Consider the following 13,103-nt stretch of genomic DNA (forward strand, 5'->3'; position numbering starts at 1 on the left):
CAGTTGCCCTTTAGAGAATTGTAGCCCCTGAGTCTCAAATGCCTTCAGTTTCATTAAGGTGTTGTTGCCTTGATTCCATTTCATAGGCATAAATGTTAGCCCACTACTCAACTGCTGATTTGTGTCTCCTGAATTTGACTTTCTGTGAAATTTTCCCCAACACCCTTGTTGTTGGGGAAATTTACGATCTTCATCTTTGTTACAATTCTTTTTCATTTTCAGTCTGTCTCTTCAAAACAAAAATCAGCACAGAGTATATATTCTTATGAAAAAAGCACTGAATCAGACAAGGTCAGGGTCTCATTGGTATGAAAACCGAGAATCTTGTTCAAAAGGACATTGGAAAGTGTTTCTGTGAAGTGTCTTTTTTGTTTCAAAAGTCAAAGAGGAACAAGTTATTGGCTCTAAATGGTTCTGCCCTTGTGAATTCAAGACACCTTAATATTTAGGTGGCATAGAATATTATTAAGAATAACAGGATGTCTCTAGCTCAGGCAGGAAACCGTTTTCAAAAAGTGTCAGGGCTCATTGTACAAAAAGATTATAATTACAAATGGTAATGGTGGATTCCACTTCGGGTTTGGAGGTGAATGAAGGCAGCTTGGAGACTATCGGGGTTTCCTGTTTTGAATTCAGGAGAAGCCAAGACTTTTGTAAATATTTTTAGACGTAATGTTTGTGGAAGGCAAAGAATACTAACCCAGAATGTTGGATAGCACAGCTAAATGCTGGTTTGTGCATTCTAAGTAATTTAGACTATTGGACAGAGTACTGAACTCCTGTTGTCTTTCCTTCATTTCTTGCCTAAAAAGGGCAATGGTGAGAAAATGACTTTAACCAGAATATTCAACAAGTATTTATTAAACGCCTGTGGTACAAACAGCATTCTGCAGAAGGCACTTCTATTAGACCCAAGAGAAGCAGAGGATAAAATACATACTCCTGCACATTTAATAGGGGACAGAAGAATAATAAAGTTACAAAGCATGGAAGAACCTGAGAATAATTCCCTAGTAATATATGATAACCATATGGCTTACAGCTTTCAAGGCATTCCCAAATGTCACCTTTGCAGTGAGAATGTCCCTAGCTCCTCTATATACAAATGGCATCAACCATGTCACAAACCCTGTCTCTGTCGCCCTGGCTTGTTCTGCTTTTCTCCATCACCTCTTGGCTTATTATATAATTTTGTCATCTATCTTACCACACCGCCTACCTGTAAATGTAGCCTTCATAAAATCAGGGGAGTTATGCGTTTTGCTCCTTGTTGAATCCATAGCAGGTACCTGGCACATAGTACAAGTTCAAAAACACTTGCTTAATAAAGTGTTTAATAGTGGGTGTCGGACTACATGTTAGTGCTGAAAATTTCCTAAGTAATTTCGGCAATGTTAATGAGGAAAAGCTTCTTGGAAGAAGTGGCCTGTGCACCTTTCAACCCAAAACAAATTGATTTGATCAAACATACTGATTACAACATAAATTTGGGGTTCTAAACCAAACCCTGCCTCTATTTTGCTATGTGACCTAATCCAAGACACTTAACTTTGGTTTTTGTGGGTCTCTGAAGACATTTATACCTGGAGCCAAGGACTTTTGGCTGTAAATGAGTTTAGGGAAAAAAAAACTTTGAAAAGAATTACTGCATTCTGTTCTTAGTCTCTCCTGGCCAAAACTGAAGCAGCAGATATTCAAGGTGATTCTCTGCACAATGGTCGTCTTTGTTGATGTGCTTTGAGTATGTTGGGGGGCGGGGGACTGAAATAAATTCATGAAGAAAAGTTCCTTCCCACTTATGGCGGTGGGGTCCCCTTCCTGCCTTCTCAGGGTCCTCATGATGCCCTTTAGCTTTTCCAAAAGCCCTGTGCGGCACCCATCCAAGGCTGCCTGCTCCCGAAGTAACCCACACTCAAAAATTATGTCTTCCTGTCCTTTGCTCTCCAAGCAAAAATTCTGCCGCCCCAGTCTTCTGCCAGTTAGGACTGAATTCTGATGAGCTAATTCCCTCTAGGGTGGGAATGACAGATTGTTGGCTAGGCTAACCTTCTGTTTTCCTCACTGCCAAAGCGAGGCCTGATGCTAAAGAAGGAATTGGGAGGGAAGGCAGCTTAGAATATCCAGCGCCCAGAATCTGCCTGAACTTTTACTATATTAAATTATTTCAACCACAACCAGGTAGATGATATTACTCTCTGAGGAACTAAAGTTCAAGAGAGGTAAAGAATGGACAGACTCCAAGAGTTTCTGTATTATCACACCACTGCACCAAATAAATGAGCCTAGAAATAGAATTCTGGATTCTCTAGCAGACTTCTGGGGCAATATTTTGGGCTGTGACGAGCCTATGTAGCATCCTACGTCAGCCACGTAAACTCTGGCTGTGACCTTCGGTGAGTAAGCACTGTGACCTTGAGAGAATAACTTAACTTCTCTCACAGCTTTTGTGTCCTCACATGAAAAATGAGGAATGGTAGTAGTGTCTGGTTTACTTACGTCTTGCTTGTAACAATCACTCCGAAACTTCGTTGCCTAAAACCTCAAGTCATCCCTATGGGTCAAGTATTTGGGTGTGGCTCAGGGTCTCTCTTGGGGTCTGCAAGTCATCCGAAAGTGTGATGGGAGTTGAAGGATCCACTTCCAAGATGGCTCACTCAGATAGCTGGAAAGTTGGTTCCTCCCTGTGCCAGCGTCTCTCCACACAGTTGCTTGAGTGTCTTCACAAAATGGGAGTAGGCTTCACCCAGGGCATGCAATCCTAGAGACCGAGATGGAAGTTGCAGTGATTTTTATGCCTCCCCTTGAAAGCTCTATGCCATCACCCCTGCCATGTTCTACTGATCATCCAAGGCAGTCTCTACTTCAGTGCGGAGGGGACGAGACAAGGGCCATCTTGGACGTTTCTACAACAGTGTCTACCCCACAGGTTGTCAGAAGGATTAAATGAAACAACCCATGTTCAACCTGGAAACATGATAAATAGTGAATAAATGGTAGCTATTTTTACAAAGTGCTGAAGGCCAGCCAATACCAAGTCTAGTTCTGACTCTATGCTTTGCCCCACAATTTATTCTACTGGATGTTAACAGAAGACTCCCTTCTGAAATGCTTGAGCCCTCATTAGAACCCAACAGGAAAAAAAAACCCAGAAAGCCACAGAACTCAGGCAAAACAGCAGCAACAACAAACACCAGTTCAATGAACACACGAAGCGAACAACATCTGGGGGCCGGGCTTCCGAGGACCAATGGCAGCTGGTTGACCCTGGCAGTCTGAACAGTGCAACCAGCCTGGGGAGCACCGGAGCACCTTGCCACTACCTCCTAAACAGCAACAGCAACAACAAAAATATCTCTATCTCTATCTTTATCTTGCAGGTGTTATCGCTTAAATAGCGTAGTATAGTGTTTTCCAACTTGTATTCTGGGACGTAGTACTGTAAAAAAAATGGTAATCGGTGGATCTCAAAAACAGCTTTATGGTCCAATACATTTGAAAAGGCTGTCTATTCAATGCTTTTTTAGAGACTTGCAGTGCACATTTTGTGGCGTTAAGGACTCTAGGAAGCCCTATAGGTAAACAATAGCAGAATTAGAAGGAAAAAAACTTGAGTAGATTTGACCCAGCATTTTGCAAACTTGTTAGAGCACAACGTGTACTTTTTTTTTTTTTCCTCCTGCTGCAGGTGTAAGCCTCCTATTTGGAAGCATTGCATAAGCCACTAAAACTTTTTGGCCCTTAGTTGCTTCATGATGAGTATAATGAGTATAATATGGATAACACACGCTTCATAGGGCTGTTGAGAAATAAGAAAGGTATCCTGCTTGGCATTTGGGTCCCAGTAAGAGCTTGGACTTGACCGTCAGGGCTTGACCCAGCTCCACCTTGAAGGATCTGTTTGACCTTGACCAAGTTCCCTTCCCTTCCCTTTGGTTTCTTGCCCCTAAAGCAAGAAGAACTGCACCTGTCCCATAGCTTTAACATGGGGATAAAATAAAAGGGAGCCTGTGAAATGCCGAGCCCTTGCTTGGCACGCTGTGAGGGCTCGCTCTTTGGAGGGCGCCCGTGTGGCCAGAGGTCACAGAGCTGCCGTGACAAGGTGAACCCATGAACCCTAGCCCACCGGCCTCAGAGTGCATGTGTTTCCCCCTCTGTCGGGCCATGCAAGCAGCAGAGATGAGATGTGGTCATTTTCAGAGTGGCTCTGGGAGAGGATTGTGTCGGCAGTTGGAGACAGGTGGGTGGCAACAATTCCGGAGAGCTTCCCAGAAGCGGTGGGGTTGCAGGAAGATATTTAAAGACAAGGAGGCAGGTGGCTGGGCAGATGGGGGTGGCGGGGTTTGCACACTCCGAGGACAGCCGGGACAACGGCTTAGAGGCGTGCGTGGCGGCGGCTGCAAGACGCCAGCTTTGTTGGAACAAAGCAGCAGGTGAGGACCATAGAGAGTCCACACTCTGAGCACCCAGGGAGGGCCGAGGCAGAATAAAACCCTTGGCGGGGAGAATGCCGCCCCATTTGCCTTTTTCAATCAATCAGCCAACAATTGAGGGACAGACCCCGAAGGGAAGCCCTCGGTTTTTCCCACCTCCCCCACCTTCTCCCAAGCAATGGCTGCACAGATAACAGTTTAACTTCTGAGACCTTCTCCTCCCTCCCGAAGCCGCAATCAGCCGTACAGAAATTTATTTTTATTATCGAGCTCCTGTTGCTGCTTTTGCCATCACTGCAGATCAGTTTGGGTTTTGTCTCCCAGCCCAAGTGCTTTTCATATTTTCCAGATCACTCCAAAGTCTGTATGTGCTGCCTGGAGCAGGTTTAAGGAACAGTCCAAGATTTCTTTCTGAATAAGCAGTTATTTGTACTTTGTTTTGCTATTCTTGGTTACTGAAGAGAAACAGTGACATAAAGAAAGCACTGGTAACACTTAGCATTGAGCAGCACAAATGTCAATGGTAGTGACTTTGCAAATAAATAGTTACATTGTCAGGCGCACAAGAGTCTCATTGAGGAAATCTGTGCAGTGGCGGCTAGCAGGGGTTAACACTTTAGGCACAATGTAATCAAGGCAAGACTGTAAACTTTGTACAAAGTGACCTCGGAATGTACTAAAAGCAAATGCCAACCAAGGATCCCAGGATATATTTCCAGACCAGTCACAATGCATTGGAAAGAAGGAGGGGGCTAGAGAAGAGGGAGGGGGGAGAATCTGATAGAAACATTGTTCATGGTGACATGGAGAACGTTTCCTTAATTGTTTCAGTGATTATGGCAAAGCCAGTAATACTCTGTTTCATACTCTGTTTTCATCATGGTTCTACTCAAAGCCAAGAGCTTTTTTTAAATGAGATGTAAAATCCATTTACCACTTTGCACTATTTTTTCTTGCAAAGGATGTTATTGTAAAGAAACTAGAAACTCTCTGGCAATAACTTACGTTACTAAATACTTAGGACTCCCACCACCGTCTTCCCAGAGATTTTGGCAGATGACAATGTGGGCGAAGCCTGTCTGTCCTCCCTCCCTGTCTTGGGTTGCCAAATTTAGCAAATAAAAGTACCGGATACCTTATTAAATTTGAATGTCAGATAAACTACAAATAATTTTTTAGTCTAAGTATGTTCTGAACATTGCATGAGACCTACTAAAAATTATTTGTTGTTTATTTGACATTCAAATTTAACTGGGTATCCTGTATTTCATCTGATCACACCATTCCAATTGACTATGGATGTATATAGGTTTATTTCTGGACTCTCTATTCTTTTGATCCATATGTCTATCTCCATGCCTGTATAACACAGCCTTGATTACTCTAGCTTTGTAATAAGTTTTGGTATGAGAAAGCCTGAGTCTTCCAACTTTGTCGTGTTTGTTAAAGACTGTTTTGACTATCCTGGGCCCCTTTTATTTCTACATTCATTTTATTTCTGCAAATAAGCCAGCTGTGATTTTGATACAGATTGCATTAAATCTGTGGGTCAATTTGGGGAAGATTGCCACCTTAATTTTATTAACTCTTCCAATCCATGAACATGGGATGTCTTTCCACTTATTTAGGTCTTCTTTAATTTATTTCAGTGATGCTTTGTGGTTTCCCATGTACAAGTTTTATAATTTGTTGTTGTTAAGCTTATTCCTAAGTATTTTATTCTTTTTAATCCTATTTTAAATAGAATTTTCTTAATCTCATTTTCAGATTGCTCATTGCTAGTGTATAGCAATAAAATTGATTTTGGTATGCTGATTGCTATGACATTTAAGATTGCAAGTTTGAAACACCTCTGTTCTAGTGAGATATAACTTACATTCTGATTGCCTGCTACAAGGATATTAACTTTTCTGAGAATTTTACTAGCTTGGCTCTTTGGTATTGGCTAAGGAACTGTAAACATATAACCTGTCAGACTGTGGACTGTTGATAGAAGTGGAGAGAAGCAAGCCCCCCACAGGCAGATATGTTGACCTTCAGTACGGTAACTGCCAGCTTCTCTCACTAGACCTTCAGACTCTAGGGTCTTTGCACAGTTCTCTCTCTAAAGCACAGTGTGGTGCCTGCTTTAAGTATGTTGCCTGACTCACCGACTAAATGGAGGGGAAAAAATGGAACTGCTCAGCAGACAGAGCTCAGTGGAATCTAATTTTGCCTCAGGGCCTTGCAACCTATTGTGGTCTATTATCTATATGACCACACTATGCTATTTTTATTGCTGTCACTTCTTAGTACTTTAAAAAAAAAAATGCTGTATAGCATATTGTCCTTTATTATTCTTGGTCAAGACTGTCTTGACAATTTTTTACTTTTTAATATCCTTGTCATTACTGGGTCCCTGGTGGGACTTTGACTGGATTCAATAACATTTTATATTAGTTTGGGAAGGATTTTATTTTCATGATTGTTTTCTAATCCAAGATTTTGGTATGTCTTTCCATTTATTCATGACATATTTTACTTCCTTTAATAAAATTTTACTGCTTTCTTTATATAGGTCCTAGACTTCCATAGCTAAATTTGTTCATGACACTATTTTTAAAGAATTTGTTTTGTAATCTCTCTCTATATAACTCATTATTACTAATAGAAAGAGAAGTTATTGATTTTTTAAAAATACTTATTATGTGCTCAGCCACTCTACCAATTCTCTTGTTAGTTTTAATTTTTTAATTGAGTCATTTGGGAGTTCTATGCATAAAAGTATACTATATGCACAAAAAATAACTTTGCCTTTTCTTTTCCAATATTTAAAATCTTCATTTGCTTTTCTTGTCTTATTACATAGTTAGAACCTCCCAAATAATGATAAATAATAGTGTTGATATGTTTGTTTACCTCTTATTGAAGTCAGGATTATTTGCTCTTAAAAATTGTGTAGCCAATACAAAACAATACAAATACAAAACAGGAAATACAAAACAGGAAAATAAACTATATACCCCTTTTGGACATAGCAATCATTATATGTAGGATATACATATAACAATGAATAATTCTCTGAGAGCAGAGTAAGCTTGAGTCTCCATGGGATAGAAGTAGAGACTTGAAGGAATTTTGCATTCCTTAAATTCTTAAAAGAAGTGATGGGCGAGAGGAGCCAGGAAGAATCTAATCTATCCAAGATGGCAGATTAAGAGTTCAAAGATTAGGAACAGCTGGGGAGAACAAGAGACTAGCGATCAGAAAGCAGGATTTTCTTGGGCAAGAGCCAAGAAAACCAGCTGGGAGGTGACCACTATGTCAAAACAGGTTTCTGCAGAAGCCAGAGAGGGAATGTGACTCTCTAATAGGGAAGAATCTTAAAGATTAATAGAAAGTCAGACAAGCAGCTTCTAGAACAGAGTTTTTCAAGCTTTAAAAATATGACCTGTCATCTTCCAATCAGTGTCGCAGAGTCCTTTGCCTAGCACAGTGACTTGTATACAGTTGGTCACACACACAAACACACACACAGACACACACACACATATAGCGTGTGTGTGTCTGTGTGTGTGTGTGTATTAGCATGTATGTACCTCTCTCTCTCTTACTCAAAACTAGGCATTAAAAATTTTTTTTTAAATTTATTTCTAGGAGAGAGAGAGAGAGAGAGAGCGTGAGCAGGGGAGGGTCAGAGAGAGAGGGAGTCACAGACTGAAACAGGCTCCAGGCTCTGAGCTGGCAGTAAGCACAGAGCCCGAAGCGGGGCTCGAACCCACGAACCGCGAGATCATGACCTAAGCGAAAGTCAGACGCTCAACCGACTAAGCCACCCAGGTGCCCCTAAATTTTTTTTTTTTAAAAAGAAACTATAAACAATAAAGCCCGTGGTATTGGTTTTCTAGAGCTATCATATCAAAGTGCCACAAACTAGGGTGTTCACAGTAGACATTTATTTTCTCAATGTTCTGGAAACTAGAAGTCTGCAGTCAAGGTGTTTGGCAGGGCCACACGTCCTCCTAAACCTGTATGTGAATACTTTCTTGCTTGTTCCTGGCTTCTAGTGGTTTGTCAGCAAAATCTGGGATTCTTTTGTTTGCAGATGCATCACCCCGATCTTCTGTCTTCCTGTGATATTTTCCCTGTTTCTGTCTTCACATGGCTATCTTCTTTCATTTCTTTTTTTTAACATTTATTCATTGTTGAGAGATAGAGAGAGACACAGCATGAGCCGGTGAGGGGCAGAGAGAGAGGAGGACACAGAATCCAAAGCAGGCTCCAGGCTCTGAGCTGTCAGCACAGAGCCCAATGAGGGGCTCGAATTCATGGACTGCAAGATCATGACCTGAGCCGAAGTCAGAGGTTTAAGTGACTGAGGCACCCAGGCACCCCTGTCACATGGTTATCTTCTTATACGGACACAAATAATATTGGATTAGGGGCTCACCCTGCTATGACCTTATCTTTTTAATTTTTTTAATGTTTATTTATTTTTGAGAAAGGGGGGCGGGGAGGAGCAGAAAGCAACAGAGACACAGATTCCAAAGCAGGCTCCAGGCTCCACACTGTCAGCACAGAACCCAAAGCAGGGCTTGAACCCAGGAACTGTGAGATCATGACCTGAGGGAAGTTGGACGCTTAACTGACTGAGCCACCCTGATCTTATCTTAATTACATCTGCAACAGCTCCATTTCCAAACAAGGTCACGTTCAGAGGTTGGGGAGGGGGAGTGGTTAGAATTTCAAGGTATCTTTTTTGGGTGACACAGTTCAACCTGTAACACTCCCCTTCACTCTTTAGTCTAACAACTTAGTACGTATGTTAGAGAAAATTCTGCATGTATTTACAAATGTATGAGTATAACATGTATGTGTGTTTGTACGCAAACATGTCATATATTACCATACCATACGTGTTGTTTGACATCCGCTTTTTTTTTGTTGTTGTTGTTTATTTTTTTAATATTTATTTTTGAGAGAGGCAGACAGATAGAGCATGAGTGGGGGAGGGGCAGAGAGAAAGAGGGAGTCACAAAATCTGAAACAGGCTCCAGGCTCTGAGCTGTCAGCACAGAGGCCAATGCAGGGCTCAAACTCAGGAGCCATGAGATCATGACCTGAGCTCAAGTCAGACGCTCAACCTCTCTGAGCCACCCAGACACCCCAGATAATTTGCATTTTATTTTAAAAACATTTTATTGTGGCAAAATATACCTAACAACAAATATACCATTTTAACTATTTTTTAAGTGTGCATTCAGTGGCATTAAGTAGATTCATGATTTATGCAAGCATCACCACTGTTTCTAGAATTTTCCATCATTCCAAACAGAAACTCTATGTCCATTAAGCAATAGTTCCTCATTCTTCCCTTCTCCCAGCCCCTAGTAATCTCCATTCTACTTGCTGTCCCTATAAATCTGCCTGTTCTAGATACTTCACAGAAGTGGAATCATTCAACAGTTGTTCATTTTTCCCTGGCTCATTTTACCTAGCCCAATGTCTTCAAGGCTCATCCACATTGTAGCCTAAGTCAGAACTTCATTCCTTTTTATGGCTGAATAATATTCTATTGTATGTATAGACCACACTTTGTTTCTCTATTCATCCACTGGTAGACATGGGCTGTTTCCAAATTTTAGCTACTGTGAATAATGCTGCTGGGAACACGGGTGTACCAGCATCTGTCTGAGTCCCTGTTTTCAATCCTGACATATTGCCACTTAATAAAGTGTGGCCATCCCTTCAAGTCAGTACAGATAGAGCCACTCCATTTTTCTCCACCAGTTGCCTTGTATTCCACAGTATGAGACATTCTCTGGAAGTAAATTTTATCCTGCCTGGGTGGTGAAAGTGAAGAGAGAATCCAAGACCATATAATGCGAACATAGACTTTCTAAAAGTAGAGTGTATGGAACCCTGTGGTTTTACAGATGTACCCTTAGATGTCCACACATTTTCATTATAGAATGAAATTGTGTGCTTTTGTTTTTGAGATAATCTAAAGTATAGTTGTAAGCATCATTTGGATTGTCTGAATGACCAGCCATTAACCAAGTGTTGCCAACCAATGTTGGGGCCCTTGTTTACTGTGGCGTCGGTGACGGTCATACCAAGTCAAGGAGCAACGCAGAGAAACTAGAGATAAAACTAGTAAGTTCCCTCGGTTACAGACCCAGTGACATCATGTGTGCTGTAGGAAGGAAGGTGCCTAAGTGGTTTAAATAGAGAAACATGGTAGAAGAATGGGATCATCAGTAGTGAGAAGCCGAACAAAAAGAATCTATGATAGTACTGTTCCCACAACGATGTGGGGTTGGGGGAAGACTGCAATAATGTGGACCACAGAATTTGTCTAGAAATGTTTGAATATCATTTTTAAATTTGCTTTGCGTTTTGTCATTGCATACGTGCAAACTGTAAGTACAAGGAGTCTATAACTCGTTTTCCATTTATATATTTTAAAGTCCCATTCTTTGAAAGCTAATTTAAGTCAATAATAAGTTTTTATTCCCCATCAAAAAGTTCCAGACATTGCTCAAGTCTGAGAAACACTAACCTGGCAGTTAATGTGATGCAGAATTTCCAGACCTGGGCTGTTGAGATGGGAAATGTCAGCACAAACAGGAAAATAGGTCCTTGGCTGGAGAACATCAGCTTTCGAATGTGAATGCGGATTTATATGTAAATGTGCCTCTACTCCTAAGTCAGAATGAATGACTCATAACAAGGGGCATATGGGAAAGGCTGGGCCCAGGAGCTAGGCTGGTTTTCCTTCTTGCCCTGGTTCTACCACATCTGAACCCCAGCTGCCTCTTTTCTAAACTAGAGATTGATAGCAATTCCAAACTCACATGTTTGCTGTAAGGATTGTATTTAACATACTGAAAGCATCTGGGGAATTTGAGGGCTGTTCAGTGACAGCTACTGATATTACAGGGTCATTTGAGCTGTAGGTTTTGAGCATGTTCCATGAGCTTTATGTCATGCTTAAGACTTTTCCACACTTGGGAAAATATTCTAAGCTGGGTAACCAAACATTATACCTATAATCAGAGTAGTATTTGCTAACGCTATTATAGGATGCAAAAATACAAAGTAAAAACTCTAAGATTAAGATCTAATTAAGTGAATTCTTATCAACTTCTTCTGGTTTGTTAAATTTTACAAAGCAGGTATTTCAACCCTCAATGTTAGAACTATTTGGTAAAGCCTGCCAATCCACTTTTATACAGTATATTTTGTGGATTTGCCCCTGCATCCCTGGTCATGGCTATGACTGAAACATGAATGTCTGTGTGGATGTAAATGTATAAAATTGAGCTAAATCTACACCAAGTTCGGTTCATAAACTGGCAGCTTATTTTTGTATTTTATGAAAACCTTCACATCTGTTTGCTTTCTTGCGATTATTTTTATTCTACGAGTGGAACGTAAGAAGGGTACAGATTCTGGTCATTCTGAGTTTAGAAATAGTAATCAAATTTTAAACAGGTACATGGGCTGAAACAACATTAGTGAGGGGCGCCTGGGTGCCTCAATTGGTTAGGCGTCTGATTTCGGCTCAGGTCATGATCTCCCTGTCTGTGGGTTCAAGCCCCACTTTGCGCTCTGTGCTGAATGCTTGCTCAGAGCCTGTAGCCTGCTTCAGATTCTGTGTCTCCCGCTCTCTCTCTGTTCCTCCTCCACTTGCACTCTGTGTGTGTGTGTGTGTCTCTCCCTCTGTCAAAACTAAATTAAAAAATTTTTTAAATAAGAATTATTTTATTATTTTCCTTAGTGGAAAAGTGATGACAATCTATTGAAAGAGTTTGGAATTTTGCTTTACTTACAAATTCCATCTTGGCCCTTATTAGTAATAAAAATGTCAGGTAAGAAGGTTGGGGACATGCCTAATGGTGTCCTGCCTTAGCCACAGAGTCTGTCTAGGTCCCACCTCTACTACAGCCATATGGTCCACCCATCCTGCACCTACCCAGGGACTGAAGCATCCTCGCTGGCTTCCTTCCAAGCCACTCTCCAAGCAATATGTCAGAATGGCTTTCTTACCTGTAAATCAAATCATGTCACTCACTGCCTGCCTAAGGCTCTCCAGCCATTCCCATTGCACGTCGAATAAAATCCAGTTCTGACTGCAGTGCATACAGCCTACCGGATCTAGCCCATGCCTCCCTCTCCCCCCTCCCCGGACACCAAGGTCCCTCATGCTCACTGTGCTGCAGCCTCACACCTTTTCTTTCTTCAAATACTCCTAATTACATTCCCACTTCAGGGTCTTAGTGCCTGCCATGTCCTCTGCTCAGAATGCTCTGTTTTAATAGTTACTTCCTTCATGTGACTCAGCTAACTTGAGAGAAGCCTTCCTTCCCCACACATGCCATCACCCCAGGTCCAATCTTGTTTTATTTTCTTTAAAACACTCAGTACTCTGATGACACCCATACCACTCATGATAATTACCTTACGCTATAGTATCTCTCCCTCTAGAGTGTAAGCTGCAGGAGCGTCCTGTCACTCAGTGCCTAACATGATGTCTACACATAGAAGTCTTTTTTTTTTTTTTTAAATATTTTTTTATTTATTTCTAGGAGAGAGAGACAGCGTGAGCAGGGGAGGGTCAGAGAGAGAGAGAGAGACACAGACTGTGAAACAGGCTCCAGGCTCTGAGCTGGCAGTCAGCACAGAGCCCGA

This window comes from Hyaena hyaena, unplaced genomic scaffold, assembly GCF_003009895.1.
Source record: "Hyaena hyaena isolate Hyena2069 unplaced genomic scaffold, ASM300989v1 scaffold_114, whole genome shotgun sequence".
NCBI classification, from domain to species: Eukaryota; Metazoa; Chordata; class Mammalia; order Carnivora; family Hyaenidae; genus Hyaena; species Hyaena hyaena.